Consider the following 16,108-nt stretch of genomic DNA (forward strand, 5'->3'; position numbering starts at 1 on the left):
TGTTGCAAAAAACCTCCATTATGAATATTTTTGGCAAAAAAGTCTCCTTTGACTATCCCAAGGGGGTGTTTTTAACTTATGTCCGTTTAAGTGATTTTTTAAAGTAATTTTTCTGACAAAATTACCCCTTAACATATTATTCTTTTGACAATTTATTATTATCATATTCAACAGGCTTATCAATTCAAATCTTTATCATTACATTTATGGATCCAGTGAAAGCAAATGGATGCTGCAGAGAGTGTGACATATATGGCATCTTCCAAATTCAATATTCAAAAGATTATGTATGTTCAAATGGGGGTGCATGCGCCTCTCTTTTGGTGATTGTAACTGTTATGAATCTTATGCTGATGCTTTAATTTTGGTAGTTGCTTATGTCAATATATATGCAATGAAGACATTACTAACTTTCTCCTGAGCTTGAATATTGCTTTTGCTATATAGCTTATTAATTCAAATCTTGATTTTTGGTAGTTGCTTAAAATTGTTTTGCTTCTCTTTGATTTGTCATTATAGTGAGAGAAAGTATAAATAAATAAATAAAAGGAAAAACAACTTTAGAATAAAATAAATTTAAAACCTCAAAAATGAAAGATGATCAAGAAAATGAGATAAAAAATCAAACATTTTCTTATTCCTTATTTATTTTTATAAAAATTAAACATTTTCCTTATTTATTTTTAAACATTTTCTCGGGGAAAAATAAACCTAACCTACCTTGACCAGCCGCCAGACCTCTTTGACATAGTTCGTTATCAGAGATAAAGATTTTCATCAGATAAGAATAACGACATTTCTTATCCAAGATAATGAATGACGACGTGGTTCAACAAGATAAGGATAACCTAGGCACAATTTGATAAAGTCAAATGAGTAAATCATATCCTCGACAAATCTAGTAACAAACGATCTCCTCTTATCTCGCACAAGTGGATCTCCTGCGAGACCAATTTGATTCCAATCGACAATCATAAATAGGGCACCGAGCCGTTAAAGAAGGTACGAGAAAAAACCCCTAAACAGATATTACATAATAATTATGTGATACGATTACAAGTATTAACTTGATTGTCGGAGGGTCCTCGGCTAGCAACCCACCGGTATCATTCAAGGTGACGTCCCTTTATTTTGCAGGTAAACGCCGTCGTTCCGAGTCGCGAGGATTTTCTCATCAACAACTGACGCTGTCTGTGGGAACCGATTAGTTCTCTGAAAAAATAATAATTCTGACGCGACTTGGCTCAGACGGCAAGACGAAAGTTTCCGATCATGGAAACCAACCCAAAGTCATCAGTTGACAACGGATTTCCATGTTCTTATATAACGACAGATCTCTATATTATGATTACCCATCCATCATATTGGGGGCAAAAACGGTGGGTTGCGTGATGTCACCCAGTGTACGATGACAATAATCAAAATTTGGCACGTCGACCCAGGCAGTCCAGTGTGGTATTTTCCATCTAGTGATGCTTGGTCCCCTCACTACTGAGGTTAGGTCATCTAAGACCAAACTCTATATCATATCTGGCAGCAGCCAACTACCAAAACCAGATCGTTGAAGACTAAGGCCTGGTCCTTCTGCGCCTACATAAGTGAGTTGGTCTCCACTCCTCAAGAGGATCACTACCAACAAGGAGGTTTTTACCTACTAGTAAAGCCTTTACCACTGAGGATGTCTCTGGTAATGGAGTCTTGTTACTCCGTCCGTTCGTGCAATCAGGGTGGCCTTCTACACCTAAGAATGTATCGAGGCCTTTAGGTCTAAGGAGGTCTAATGTCCCTCCAGATCCCATGAGGTCTGTATTTCCAATGAGGTTCCTAAGTGAAGGGCGATCATTGGACTCAACGAGGTACTAGCCACCAGACCATCATCTGTCAGCCGTTGGGTACCACGCCCCCATCACGCCAATCGCTAGACACCAAGCCTCCACCTACCAGACGACAGTCGTCACCTCTCTTCCTTTGTAGGAATTGCCTATCGATTTCAGATTATGCAGAATTTTGGATTGATAATCCATGGCAGGTTAATTTTCAGTAATCATTTCTAACACAATTTAATATTTTTAGACAACTGTAATTGGTTGCAGCACCAGGCACCCCGTCCGCTGTATAAACATCTATAGAATGGGTCATCGCCCAAGATCCCACCATCGGGGGCAGAATAGTGGATCACACGATATCAATCGTCGATCTGCATATGATGACAATGTCTTGAAAATTGACATACCAACCTTGGTACATCAAGCTAGTCGGGTTTCTAGTCTCTCTCCTTTAGCGACCCCTCGGGGGCACTAGTCGTCCAGGACGAGAGGCTAACAACACATTCTTCCCTCATTAAAGGGACAAGAAGCTGACTACTCCTTCTATACAGAAGGGTGAGATAATTAAAGCTTCCTTCATTTACTAGAAAGACGAGATGACTACCTCTCGTATTAAAGGGATTACCCTTCTTCAGACTGCACCTCTTTCCCCATAAAAGAACGAAGGGTCAACTTCATCTTCTTCCCTCGGTAAAGAGACGACAGGTTAACTACTCCCTTATTAAAGTGAGAGCTCATAACACTCGAGCAAATCCATTTCCCTTATTAAAAGGGGCAAGAAAGTAATCATCAAACATGCTTAGCTCATTAGGACTTGGCATTCCCGACGCTTGACAAAAATCTAATTCCCTTATTAAAGGGATACAAGGGATGATAATGAGTGTCCTGTATTAAAAGGACCTGGGTTGAATGAATCCTATAATTAATATCCCCGTACTATAAGGGATAGTAAATAAGTGTCATGTACTACAAGGACCCGGGCTGAATGAATCCCGTAATTAATATTCTCGTACTATAAAGGATAGTAAATAAGTGTCATGTACTACAAGGACTCGGACTGAATGAATACCATAATCAATATCCCCATACTATAAGGGATAGTAAATAAATGTCATGTACTATAAGGACCCGAACTGAATGAATCCCGTAATTAATATCCCCATACTATAAGGGATAGTAAATAAGTGTCTTGTACTATAAGGACCCAGGCTGAATGATTCCCGTAATCAATATCTTCTTACTATGAGGTATAGTAAATAAAAATTCCTTACTAAAGGGACGAGCTGAGTAAAGCTCATAAAATTTAATTCCTTTATTAAACGAGTGACGACCATAGTGAAACTTGTACAATTTATTTCCTTACCAAGGGAAGAGTACCCAAGGGTATCAAAAATAGTACCCAGGGGCAGAGTACCCAAGGGTACTAAAAATAATACCCATGGGCATATTACCCAAGGGTACTAAAAATAGTACCCAGGGGGAGATTACCTAAGGGTACCAAAAATAGTACCCAGGGAGAAAGTACCGAAATGTACAAAAAATAGTACCCAGGGGCAAAGTACCGAAGGTACTAAAAATAGTACCCAGGGGAAGATTAGCCAAGGGTACCAAAAATAGTACCCAGGGGCAGAGTTCCCAGGAGTACTAAAAATAGTACCCAAGGGAAGATAGGGTACCAAAAATAGTACTCAGGGGTAGAGTACCCAAGGGTACCAAATATAGTACCCAGGAGAAGAGTACACAAGGGTACCAAAAAATAGTACCCAGGAGCAGAGTACCCAAGGGTACTAAAAATAGTACCCACGGGAACATTACCCGAGGGAAGATTACCCACGGTAACCCAAGGGTAGCAAAAAATAAAATAAAACTCTACTGTTCAAGTGAACAGTACCCGCGTGCACTATTCCCAAGGGAACAGTGACCAGGGCAAAAAAAAAAAAAATTCACATTCCCAAAGCTAGATGAGCAAGCTTGGGAATGGGGGACAACTGATGGGGATAAGTAAACCTAACCTACCTTGACCAGCCGCCAGACCTCTTCGACATATTTCGTTATCAGAGATAAAGATTTCCATCGGATAAGAATGATGACATTTCTAATCCAGGATAATGAATGACGACATGGTTCAACAGGGTATGGATAACCTAGGCACAATTTGAGAAAGTCAAAGGGGTAAATTATATCCTCGACAAATCTGGCAACAAACGATCTCCTTTGATCTCGCACAAGCGGATCTCCTGCATAACCAATTTGATTCCAATCGATATGTAATGTTTTTAACTTTATATATATATATATATATATATGTGTGTGTGTGTGTTAAAGTTAAATAAAATGTTATTCACCTGTGGGGCCCACATGATTTATAAGCCAATATAATGACTTGTTTCTTCTTCTCTGCGTATCAGTTTCTCTCTCATTCCAGAAGCTCTCTGGGCTTTTTTTTCTTTTTATGGTTTCAAGCTTCAAGGCTTAATTTCTCTCTCATTTCTTGGAGGATTTAGGTGCTGTTTGAGGCAAAACGACGAGTACGACGAGCTCTACGTGCTAGTACCAGAAATTCCAGCTTTTGGTCCTCTTTGGGAGCTCGAATTTAGAGACCCATTTTAAGGGTTTTGGCTTACTTTTAATGTAGGGACACCTTAATCCACTACTTTCTTGTTCCATTGTGAGTTATAATCATTTGTTGTGCCAAGCATGTTTAATTAGAAGTTAATTGTATCAATGATTATTTTAAATGTTGTCTAGAGAAATTAATGTATTTGAATGTGAGTTGTTTTATGTGTAAAGCATGCTTAAATATATTTTGTTATATCTTAATGTGTTAATAATTACTTGGGAGATGTTGAACAAGTTAAATGTTTAATTTTATGGTGTAGAATTTTAAATGCCATGACATTGAATGTATGGAACATATATACATGCACATACCATTGGGTTTGCATGAAATGGGAGAAATTGTTCTTGAAATAAATATGGGGAATTTCAGGGAAGTGTTTTTGATGAAATGGTTTTATGCGAAACCCGGTTGCTGCGGGGTTACCAACGGGCTGGAGGTTAATATAGCCTAGAGGGGACTAGGGAGTCGCCCTAGCGTGGTTGAGCTAGTTGGGCCCCATAATGACGCCGCGGGGTTACCAAGGGTCAGGGACACTAGCCAATCCTCCTCTCGTGTCGCGGCGGGGCTACCAAAGGGCGGGCTGTATTAACAGTTTGGAAATGATGTTTTGGATTATGAAAATGGGGAGCGACACTAGCATGCATTGCATCTCATACCATTGCATTGGATATACTTAACGTTGAATCGTTATGCTGTATTATTCCCCGACATTGTATGATCCCCATTTCCCATTGGCCTATACTTTGTTTGGATTCACAAGGACACAAGATGTGTGTCTTAAGTGTCACCTACTGAGCTTTATGCTCACCCTACTATTTATATTATTTTTTTCAGGTCTTGGAAATGAACTAGTGGACGACAATCCACCTCAAACTTGAAAATTGTTAGAAGGTTGTTTGCTATTTTGTATTTTGACCGTTCTATGTATATTCGTAGTTGTGGAAATGTAACTAAGTTAGTATTCATGGCCTTGTAACTTAAGAACGAACTTATCTTTTGTTTGATGTAAATGAAACTAGTGGAATTATGGTATATGTTTCCATGCAATTGTATCATGTAACGTTGTAAGACAGGGACTTTAAATATTAATCTTGTATTTTGGGACTGTAATTATGATAATTTAGATTAATTGGTGTGTGGATGTTCCACCATGAAAGGAACTATGTTAAGGTATAATGAACGGATGAATTGGATGCTTGATGATTTTATGTGTTTTGTGTATTGGGACAGGTTGTTGAAGGCCCATTTTTAGGGGAGGTTATGCCGATTTTTTTTTTAAATTTTGGCATCAGCTAGGGTCGTTACAAATTTGGTATCAGAGCGATGGTTCGAATACCATTAGGACGACGGGTAGAGGCTTGCCTAGGGTTGTCTGGGAAGTCATTTGCATTGTTATTTCCTTGTTTGGAAAAGTGTTTTGCTATGTGAAAAAGTATGCTTAACTGCTTACTTACTTACGTGCTTATGTGTTTATATGCTTACATTATTGTGTTCATTGCATAGTATTACATGCTAAATGTTTGTACAGTATGTTTTTGCGTTGGGTTGTTCACGGTTGGACCTTAGTGTTATCGTTATTGAATTGTTTCCTTTGTTTTATAGAACGATGTCACGGCGTGAGGAAATCAGGGAAGTTGGCCCTAGACCGACTAGGGGTGATGTTGGTGAGAGCTCCAGCTCCAATTCGGATGAGCTAAATGATGAGGACACAATTCTTAGGGATTTGATTCCCCCGAGAGCTGTCCCCACAAGGAGGGATAATGTTGAAGCACCCGTAGAAGTGGGTGAAGGTTCTGTGGCACTAGAGTTTAATCGTTTGTTGCAAAATGTCGTAAGGGCAACGATTGCTGCTCAGTCGCAGTTGGCACCACAACCTACAGTTCAAGTTGAGGAGACGCCAGCTCAGAAGCGTCTCAAGATTATTAAGGGGTTTTCTCAGCTGATGCTGGTTATGTTTGAGGGCAGTGCGGATCCAATGATAACAGATGACTACATGGAGCAAGTTGAAACTCAATTGACTTCTATGGATGTGACAGAGGATTATTTGAAGATCATCTTAGCTACTTATAAGTTTGCTAAGGATGCTAAATTATGGTGTAAGTCGGTTACGAGCCGATACAAGGCAGAAGAGATGAGTTGGGACAAGTTCAAGGAATTGTTTTATGAAAAGTACTTTCCGCTTTTCAAAAGATGGGAGTTACAAGAGCAGTTTCATAACCTTATCCAAGGGAGCATGTTAGTGGCAGAATATGAAAACAAGTTCACTTCCCTTTCTCGCTTTGCTCCAGAAATGGTGAGAGATGAAGTTAACAAGACTCGGAAGTTTATTTCTGGTCTTAATGATCGGATGAGGCCGTTGATCACAGCACAGTTCATTAAGGTTTACTCTGAAGCAATGGAAAGGGCTTTGATGCTGGAGGCTGATAATAAAGAGAAGGATGCAAGAAGAGAGCAGTTGAAGCAAAAGAGGGGTGCAGGGCCATCTTCAGAAGGATCTTCTTGGAAAAGGAACAGGAGCTGTTCATCTCAGTTTCAGGGACAGCAGTCTGCACGATCTGCTCCTACCACTCCGTTTCCAGCTGGGTCTGATAGGAATGCAGTTGTTTGGGTGTGGCTAGCAGGGCCATTTGATTCGGGATTGTCCGAGTCAGGGAGCAAGCACCACTAGTGGCAGAGGGTCACGGCAGAGGCCGTCACAATCGGCTACAGTTCAGTCAGGTTTCAGACCACCACCACCACAGCCTACTATGTCTTCATAAGGTTCACGATCAGTTAGGAGGGATACTCCTACTATGTCAGTGCAGCAATCAGGTGTTCAGGTTGGCAGTCCTCAGGCACAGGTACCACAGGGACGTGTTTTTGCACTGGCACAGACCGATGCATCTTCTGGACCGTCAGTTCTTCGAGGTATATTTCCAGTGTTTGGTTGTTGGGCCCTTGTTTTGTTTGACTCTGGCGCATCTCATTCTTTCATTTCATCATCATTTGCACTTGTATCGGGGTTAAAGGTCAATTTTATGGATCGGGCGTTATGTGTTGATACGCCAGTTGGAGTTTCAGTGTCTTTGAGCGGAGTCGTGAGAGACTGTTCCATTGTGATAGCCGGGCGGACTTTTGTGTTTGACCTTATCCTCCTAGAAATGACTAGTTTTGATGTCATTCTCGGGATGGATTGGTTAGCTTCTTTTCATGCCACGATCGACTGTTACAGAGGAAGGGTAATAGTTTGTACTCCCGAGGGAGACTGTTTCTTTTTCGTGGGAGATCGGAGTGATTCCCACATTTCATCGTTTTATGGAGTTCGTGGACGAAGTCATAGTGATTATTTCTTAGCTAGTCTTCTAGCCGAAGAAGATGATGTCGTGGGAGAAGTTTATCCGACGATTGTTTGTGACTTCTTGGATGTTTTTCCAGAAGATTTGACAGAGTTGCCTCCACACCGAGAAGTGGAGTTCATTATTGATTTGATGCATGGTACTGCGCCGATTTCTATGGCACCGTATAGTATGGCACCAGTTGAATTGGAAGAATTGAAGAGGCAGCTTGATGATTTGAGGATGAAAGGTTTCATCCGACAGAGTGTGTCACCGTGGGGCGCACCGGTCTTGTTTGCTAAGAAGAAAGATGGTTCGTTGAGGTTGTGCATTGATTATCGAAAGTTGAATCATGCCACCATCAAGAACAAGTATCCTTTGCCAAAGATAGATGATTTATTTGATCAGTTGAGGGGAGCCAGTTGTTTCTCGAAGATTGACTTGAGGTCTGGCTATTATCAGTTGCGGGTTAGGGATGAGGATATCCCGAAGACAGCATTCCGTACACGGTATGGACACTATGAGTTCCTTGTTATGCCTTTTGGCTTAACTAATGCACCAACAGCATTCATGGACTTGATGAACCGCGTCTTTCACGATTACTTGGACCAGTTTGTGGTAGTTTTCGTGGATGACATTCTTATGTACTCACGGACTCGGGAAGATCACGAGGTCTATTTGAGTATTGTTTTACAGATTTTGCGGGAGCACCGATTGTATGCCAAATACGAGAAATGTGAGTTTTGGCTATAGGAGGTGAAGTTTTTGGGGCATGTTGTTTCAGAAGGTGGAGTATCAGTTGATCCATCAAAGGTTGAAACAGTTTTGACTTGGGAGCGACCCAAGAATGTGCTTGAGATTCGCAGTTTCCTTGGTTTACCGGGTTACTATCGAAGATTTGTGAAGGATTTCTCCCGTTTGGCAGCTCCTATGACCCGTTTGACCCGGAAAGGGGTCAAGTTTGTTTGGAATGAGGCCTGTGATTCATCTTTTCAGGAGTTGAAGACGAGATTGACTACAGCGCCAGTGTTGGTGATACCTGAGCGTGGCTTGTGTTATGTGATCTATTGTGATGCTTTACGTGACGGGTTGGGATGTGTGTTGATGCAGGATGGTAGAGTAGTGGCTTATGGGTCTCGACAGTTGAAGACTCACGAGTACAACTACCCTACTCATGACCTGGAGTTAGCGGCAGTTGTATTTGCCTTGAAGTGTTGGAGACATTACTTGTATGGTGAGAGATTCGAGGTATTTTCAGATCACAAAAGTCTCAAGTACCTTTTCTCCCAAAAGGACTTGAACAACAGACAGAGGCGATGGGTCGAATTCTTGGAGGACTACAATTTTGACTTGCAGTATCATCAGGGCAAGGCAAATGTGGTAGCGGATGCCTTAAGCCAGAAATCTCGTGGAACTTTGGGCAGTTTAGCTATTCGGAAGTGGAAGATGCTTGAAGATCTGGCAGAGATGGGATTACAGTGTTGTGATGATGATGCTTGTAGTGAGCCGGCATTCTTGTTTAGTCTTATGGCTCAGCCTACTCTTGTTGTACGAGTGATTGAGTCACAGAGACAGGACCCGGATTTAGATGCCATTCACGCTTTGATCTCCAGTGGTGAGACAGTGAAAGATTGGGCTTTGTATACAGATGGGGGTCTACGGTTCAGGGGTTTGTTGGTGGTTCCCACAGTATGTTGTGAGGATGTCCTACGGGAGTTTCACACTTCCCGTTTTGCAGTTCATCCAGGTAGTACTAAAATGTATCACAATTTGAGACGTCAGTATTGGTGGAGCGGGATGAAGAATGATGTTGCACAGTTTGTGGCTAGATGCCTTACCTGTCAGCAGGTGAAGGCCGAGCATCAGAGGCCAGCAGGTTTGTTACAACCATTACCTGTAGCGCAATGGAAATGGGAGCATATCGCTATGGATTTTGTGACAGGTTTTCCAAGGTCAAGAAGGGGCAATGAGGCCGTATGGGTCATCATTGACAGATTGACCAAGACGGCTCACTTTTTGCCTATTAAGGCAACTGATGATGCAGAGAAGCTTGGTGTTCTTTATGTGAAGGAGATTGTAAGGTTGCATGGAGTTCCTGTAACCATTGTGTCAGATAGGGATGCTAAGTTCACTTCGAAGTTCTGGGAAGGACTTCAAGTAGCGTTTGGTTCAGCGTTGCATCTTAGTACGGCATTCCATCCACAGACTGACGGTCAGTCGGAGCGTACTATCCAGATTTTGGAGGATATGCTTCGGACATGTGTGCTTGACTTGGGTGGTAGTTGGGAGGATCCCCTTCCACTTATTGAATTTGCCTACAACAACAGTTATCAAGCGAGTATCCAGATGGCTCCATTTGAGGCGTTGTATGGTAGACCTTGTAGGTCTCCTGTTTGTTGGACTGAGGTAGGCGAGACAGCTGCCTTAGGACCTGATATTGTACTCGAGACTACTGAGAAGATTAAGTTGATAAGACAGAGGTTACTTATAGCTCAGAGCCGACAGAAGAGTTATGCGGATAAGCGGAGACGGTCGTTATCCTTTGAGGTGGGAGACCACGTTTTTCTTCGGGTTTCTCCACGGAAGGGATTGATGAGATTCGGGAAAAGTGGCAAGTTGTCTCCACGATTCATTGGACCATTTGAGATTTTGGACCGTGTAGGAGAGGTTGCCTACAGACTTGCTTTGCCACCACAGTTGGATAGGGTCCACAATGTTTTCCAAGTATCGATGTTACGGAAGTACGAGCCAGATCCATCTCACATTTTGAGTTGGGTTGATGTAGACATTGATGAGGATGTTTCCTACGAGGAAGGACCAATTCAAATCCTTGACACACAACAGAAGGTGTTGAGGAACAAGACGATACCCATGGTGAAAGTCCTTTGGAGACACCACGGAGTCGAAGAGGCTACTTGGGAGCTCGAACAGGAGGTTCGCTCCAAGTATCCAGAATTGTTTTCTTCTCCAGGTATGTCTTGATTTCGGGGACGAAATCTTTTAAAGTTAGGGAGAATGTAATGTTTTTAACTTTATATATATATATATATATATATATATATATATATATATATATATATATATATATATGTGTGTGTGTGTGTGTGTGTGTGTGTTAAAGTTAAATAAAATGTTAATCACCTGTGGGGCCCACATGATTTATAAGCCAATATAATGACTTGTTTTTTCTTCTCTGCGTATCAGTTTCTCTCTCATTCCAGAAGCTCTCTGGGCTTTTTTTTCTTTTTATGGTTTCAAGCTTCAAGGCTTAATTTCTCTCTCATTTCTTGGCGGATTTAGGTGCCGTTTGAGACAAAACGACGAGCACGATGAGCTCTACGTGCTAGTACCAGAAATTCCAGCTTTTGGTCCTCTTTGGGAGCTCGAATTTAGAGACCCATTTTAAGGGTTTTGACTCACTTTTAATGTAGGGACACCTTAATCCACTACTTTCTTGTTCCATTGTGAGTTATAATCATTTGTTGTGCCAAGCATGTTTAATTAGAAGTTAATTGTATCAATGATTATTTTAAATGTTGTCTAGAGAAATTAATGTATTTGAATGTGAGTTGTTTTATGTGTAAAGCATGCTTAAATATATTTTGTTATATCTTAATGTGTTAATAATTACTTGGGAGATGTTGAACATGTTAAATGTTTAATTTTATGGTGTAGAATTTTAAATGCCATGACATTGAATGTATGGAACATATATACATGCACATACCATTGGGTTTGCATGAAATGGGAGAAATTGTTCTTGAAATAAATATGGGGAATTTCAGGGAAGTGTTTTTGATGAAATGGTTTTATGCGAAACCCGGTCGCTGCGGGGTTACCAACGGGCCGGAGGTTAATATAGCCTAGAGGGGACTAGGGAGTCGCCCTAGCGTGGTTGAGCTAGTTGGGCCCCATAATGACGCCGCGGGGTTACCAAGGGTCAGGGACACTAGCCAATCCTCCTCTCGTGTCGCGGCGGGGCTACCAAAGGGCGGGCTGTATTAACAGTTTGGAAATGATGTTTTGGATTATGAAAATGGGGAGCGACACTAGCATGCATTGCATCTCATACCATTGCATTGGATATACTTAACGTTGAATCGTTATGCTGTATTATTCCCCGACATTGTATGATCCCCATTTCCCATTGGCCTATACTTTGTTTGGATTCACAAGGACACAAGATGTGTGTCTTAAGTGTCACCTACTGAGCTTTATGCTCACCCTACTATTTATATTATTTTTTTCAGGTCTTGGAAATGAACTAGTGGACGACAATCCACCTCAAACTTGAAAATTGTTAGAAGGTTGTTTGCTATTTTGTATTTTGACCGTTCTATGTATATTCGTAGTTGTGGAAATGTAACTAAGTTAGTATTCATGGCCTTGTAACTTAAGAACGAACTTATCTTTTGTTTGATGTAAATGAAACTAGTGGAATTATGGTATATGTTTCCATGCAATTGTATCATGTAACGTTGTAAGACAGGGACTTTAAATATTAATCTTGTATTTTGGGACTGTAATTATGATAATTTAGATTAATTGGTGTGTGGATGTTCCACCATGAAAGGAACTATGTTAAGGTATAATGAACGGATGAATGGGATGCTTGATGATTTTATGTGTTTTGTGTATTGGGACAGGTTGTTGAAGGCCCATTTTTAGGGGAGGTTATGCCGATTTTTTTTTAAATTTTGGAATCAGCTAGGGTCGTTACACGATAGCCATAAATAGGGCATCGAGCCGTTAAAGAAAGTATGAGAAAAAACTCCTAAACAGAATATTAGATAATGATTATGTGATACGATTACAAGTACTAACTTGACCGTCGGAGGGTACTCGGCTAGCACCCCACCGGTGCCATTCGATGTGACATCCCTTTATTTTACAAGTAAACGCCGTCGTTCCGAGTCGTGAGGATTTTCGCATCAATAGCTATATAGCTTATTAATTCAAATCTTGATTTTTGGTAGTTGCTTGAAATTGTTTTGCTTCTCTTTGATTCGTCATTATAGTGAGAGAAAGTATAAATAAATAAATAAAAGGAAAAACAAATTTAGAATAAAATAAATTTAAAACCTCAAAAATGAAAGATGATTGAGAAGATGACATAAAAATTAAACATTTTCTTATTCCTTATTTATTTTTATAAAAATTAAACATTTTCTTTATTTATTTTTAAACATTTTCTGGGGAACAATTTGTTAAGGGTTAATTTTGTCCAAAAAATTACTTCAAAAAATTACTTAAATGGACATCAGTTAAAAATACCCCCCGGGATAGTCGAGGCCTCGAGGTGGATTTTTTGCAATTCATCCATTTCTAATTTTAACATTTTCAAACAAATTCAAATGAATATCTAACTTTTATTATTTTATATAATGAGGGTATATTGGTAAAAATTATATAAAAATTCTATTTTCTTCCTTCCAACCAAACAAAAAAAAAGTATGAGCTCATTCATCATTTTTACTACCCAATCTATTGAATCAAACAAAAAATGAAAGAAACATCTTCCCTTCCCTAATGATTTCTCATCCGTCCCTCCCCTATCTCTTGTTTCTATTTTTGCATTCCTCCAACCAAACAAAGCATTAGTCTCTCTCACACTCTCTCTCTCTCTCTCTCTCTCTCTCACACACACACACACACACAATCCCGTCTTCTTTTGCAAGTCGAAAATAGGTTTTGGTTGTGAAAATTCTTTGGAGTAGGTTTCAGTTTGAAAATTCTTGGAATTTGTTCGTTTTCTAGTGACAGAAATATCCTAGACTAAACTTTTCTTTTTCCTTTTTCTTTTAAGATATTTGGATTCCATAACAGTCCAATCCTGGCATATTGATTCTACCATGTTCAAAATTAGCTGGTCGAAAAGATTTCGCCAAAATAACATAAATTAGAATTTGTCATAACCCCAGAAGATGAACATTGCCAGTTTGAGCTTTTAATGAAATTCAAATATAAATGTAGGCAGATTGCAACTTGTGAGGGTCAAAACAAAATACAGAATACAGGTGGTCCCTACTGAATTGTCACACTATCATCATATTATGTTAGGCGTTATTAAAATGGGCCCTCTTCTATCCAACCAACTCGGGACCACTCCTCCACAGTCTCACATGCATCAAATTAAACCATCTTCTTCTTCCTCATTTCTGAATCAATCATGCTCTCTCTTTAATCATACAACACCCAAATACTATTTAGAAATCAGAGAATCGGATGGATGAGATTGCTTGTCCTTTTTTTTTTCTTCAATTTCAGATCTATACTGAAAATAAAGTTAGGAAAAAAGAAGAAGAAGGATAAATAATCATTATATATCCGGTTTATGTGGAGGGTTTAAAGGGGAAGATTGATGACAGGTTCGAACATTAATCATGACCAGTTCAACACAAGTCAAGGACCCAAACCTTAGAAAGTTAAATTAACTCATAGTAATAATAATTAACTTTTTATATTATAGTAAAAAATTTTACTTAAACACGGATTCTTTATTTAAATTTTCTTATCATATAACATTAAGGTTGGTAAAATATTTTTTAGAAAATATTTTTTATTTTTTTGTGTTTGGTTGTCATAAAATATTTACGAAGAAAAAAATATTAAAATTTAACAAAAATAATTTATTTATTGACAAGTTATGTTACATGTCCTGCTCAATGGACTGACCTTAACCTCAGCTTTAACTTAGATATTTGTCAAACACAAAAATATAAAAATTAAAGTTAAAAAAAAAAAAAGAGAAAAAGAAATAATCATCATAGAGTGCTTAAAGGGAAATATTGATGACGGGTTTGACCATTAATCATGACCGGTTGGACACAAGTTTTTTCTAAAGGACCCAAAACTTAGAAAGTTAAATTAAATAATAATTATAATAATTAACTGTCTATATTATAGAAAATTTTACTAAACCGCTAGTTCTTTATTCAATTTTTCTTATGACACGACATTAAAGTGCTATATAACTGAATAATGATTACATATATATGCATAGAAACTAGAGATACAAGAATCAATTTGTTCTTATTTATTTTAGGATAGGTCATATATTAATAAATAACAATTAAAATGGAGCCCATATCATAAATATCCACCTCCTCACACTTATTAGTTATTACTTATTAGTACGAAGTTCACAAGTTAATTTTTTTTTTTTTTTTTTCCATGACAAATTCGTTGTTGATTTTTCAGTGAGCTTAAATGAGAAAATGAGGGTTCTCTAAATGAAAATTGTTGGGATAAGGACGCGAGCTCTTTCAATGTAACCTCATTAACAAAGTCGAATATTATTTACTCATGCAACACATTTACTTCGTCTTCGGTATGTATCATGAAACACATTATATTAAAATGCTACGATATAACAATTTTATTTGGAAGATAAAACACTTTTGTATTTGTGTTATATCTGTAAATTTCAACAAAATTAAGTATAATAATATAAAATTTAAGGATGATGATCCGTTGGAGGACATTCAAAATTCAAAACACTATCAAGTGTCTTAAGATACTGATGCTTCAAGATTCAACTTTAGGCGGAATCGCGTGATAAAAGCGACATTTCTTGTTGCTTAGGCCAAAAGCTCCAAGACGCTCCACAGCCTTAAGACAACCATCGCTGTTCTCGAAGTTAAGACACCTTTTTTGTTGATTAAAACTTTGTCCATAGCCATTGCCCAATGACAATTGACCTCTTTGTCCCCATCTCCAATAATCCCTTTTTAAAGTAATAACGTCTCCTTTTTTCTTACCCTTTTATTTAGTGACACACTTCAAAAAATAATATGCCTTTAGTTTATTTATTAAATGTTTTAGCATAAGAAGAAAGAGTAGATTTCTTAAAATTGTTACGTTTTGGGTCCAAATCCATTGTATTATTTATTTTTCATCTACCACCATTATAAATAATGAAAGTATGGGGTAACACTACTTCACAAAGAGAAGTGTTTAAAATGGAAGTAGGAAATATTTAAAAGTTCTGCGTGCACGCATGTTCATATATTTATATTTTGATGTTAAAGAGCTCTTTTGTGTGCTCGGCCGGCTACCCACCACTTTGATGGACGGAGGATTTTTTTCTTTTCGTGGAACGAGTTTGGAAAAGGAGTGACCCACCATAACTCACCGGCGTGACATTCCTAAGCACTCCGAGTAAAAAAATGAACTACTTTAATAAATAAATATATGTTAAATTGACATCGGTTGGCATTAGCCAAACCCCACTCGAGCATGTTTGAGAGATGAAATGAATATTCTGTACATTATCATGCACTATCCAAAACCTATTGACCATATTAAACTGGTCATGGATGGTTTGGGGACTACTCATTTCACTGTCA

The sequence above is a fragment of the Cornus florida genome, unplaced genomic scaffold, assembly GCF_030987335.1.
Source record: "Cornus florida cultivar Cherokee Brave unplaced genomic scaffold, ASM3098733v1 CherokeeBrave_3.0.0_Hap2_Chr08, whole genome shotgun sequence".
In the NCBI taxonomy this organism is placed as follows: Eukaryota; Viridiplantae; Streptophyta; class Magnoliopsida; order Cornales; family Cornaceae; genus Cornus; species Cornus florida.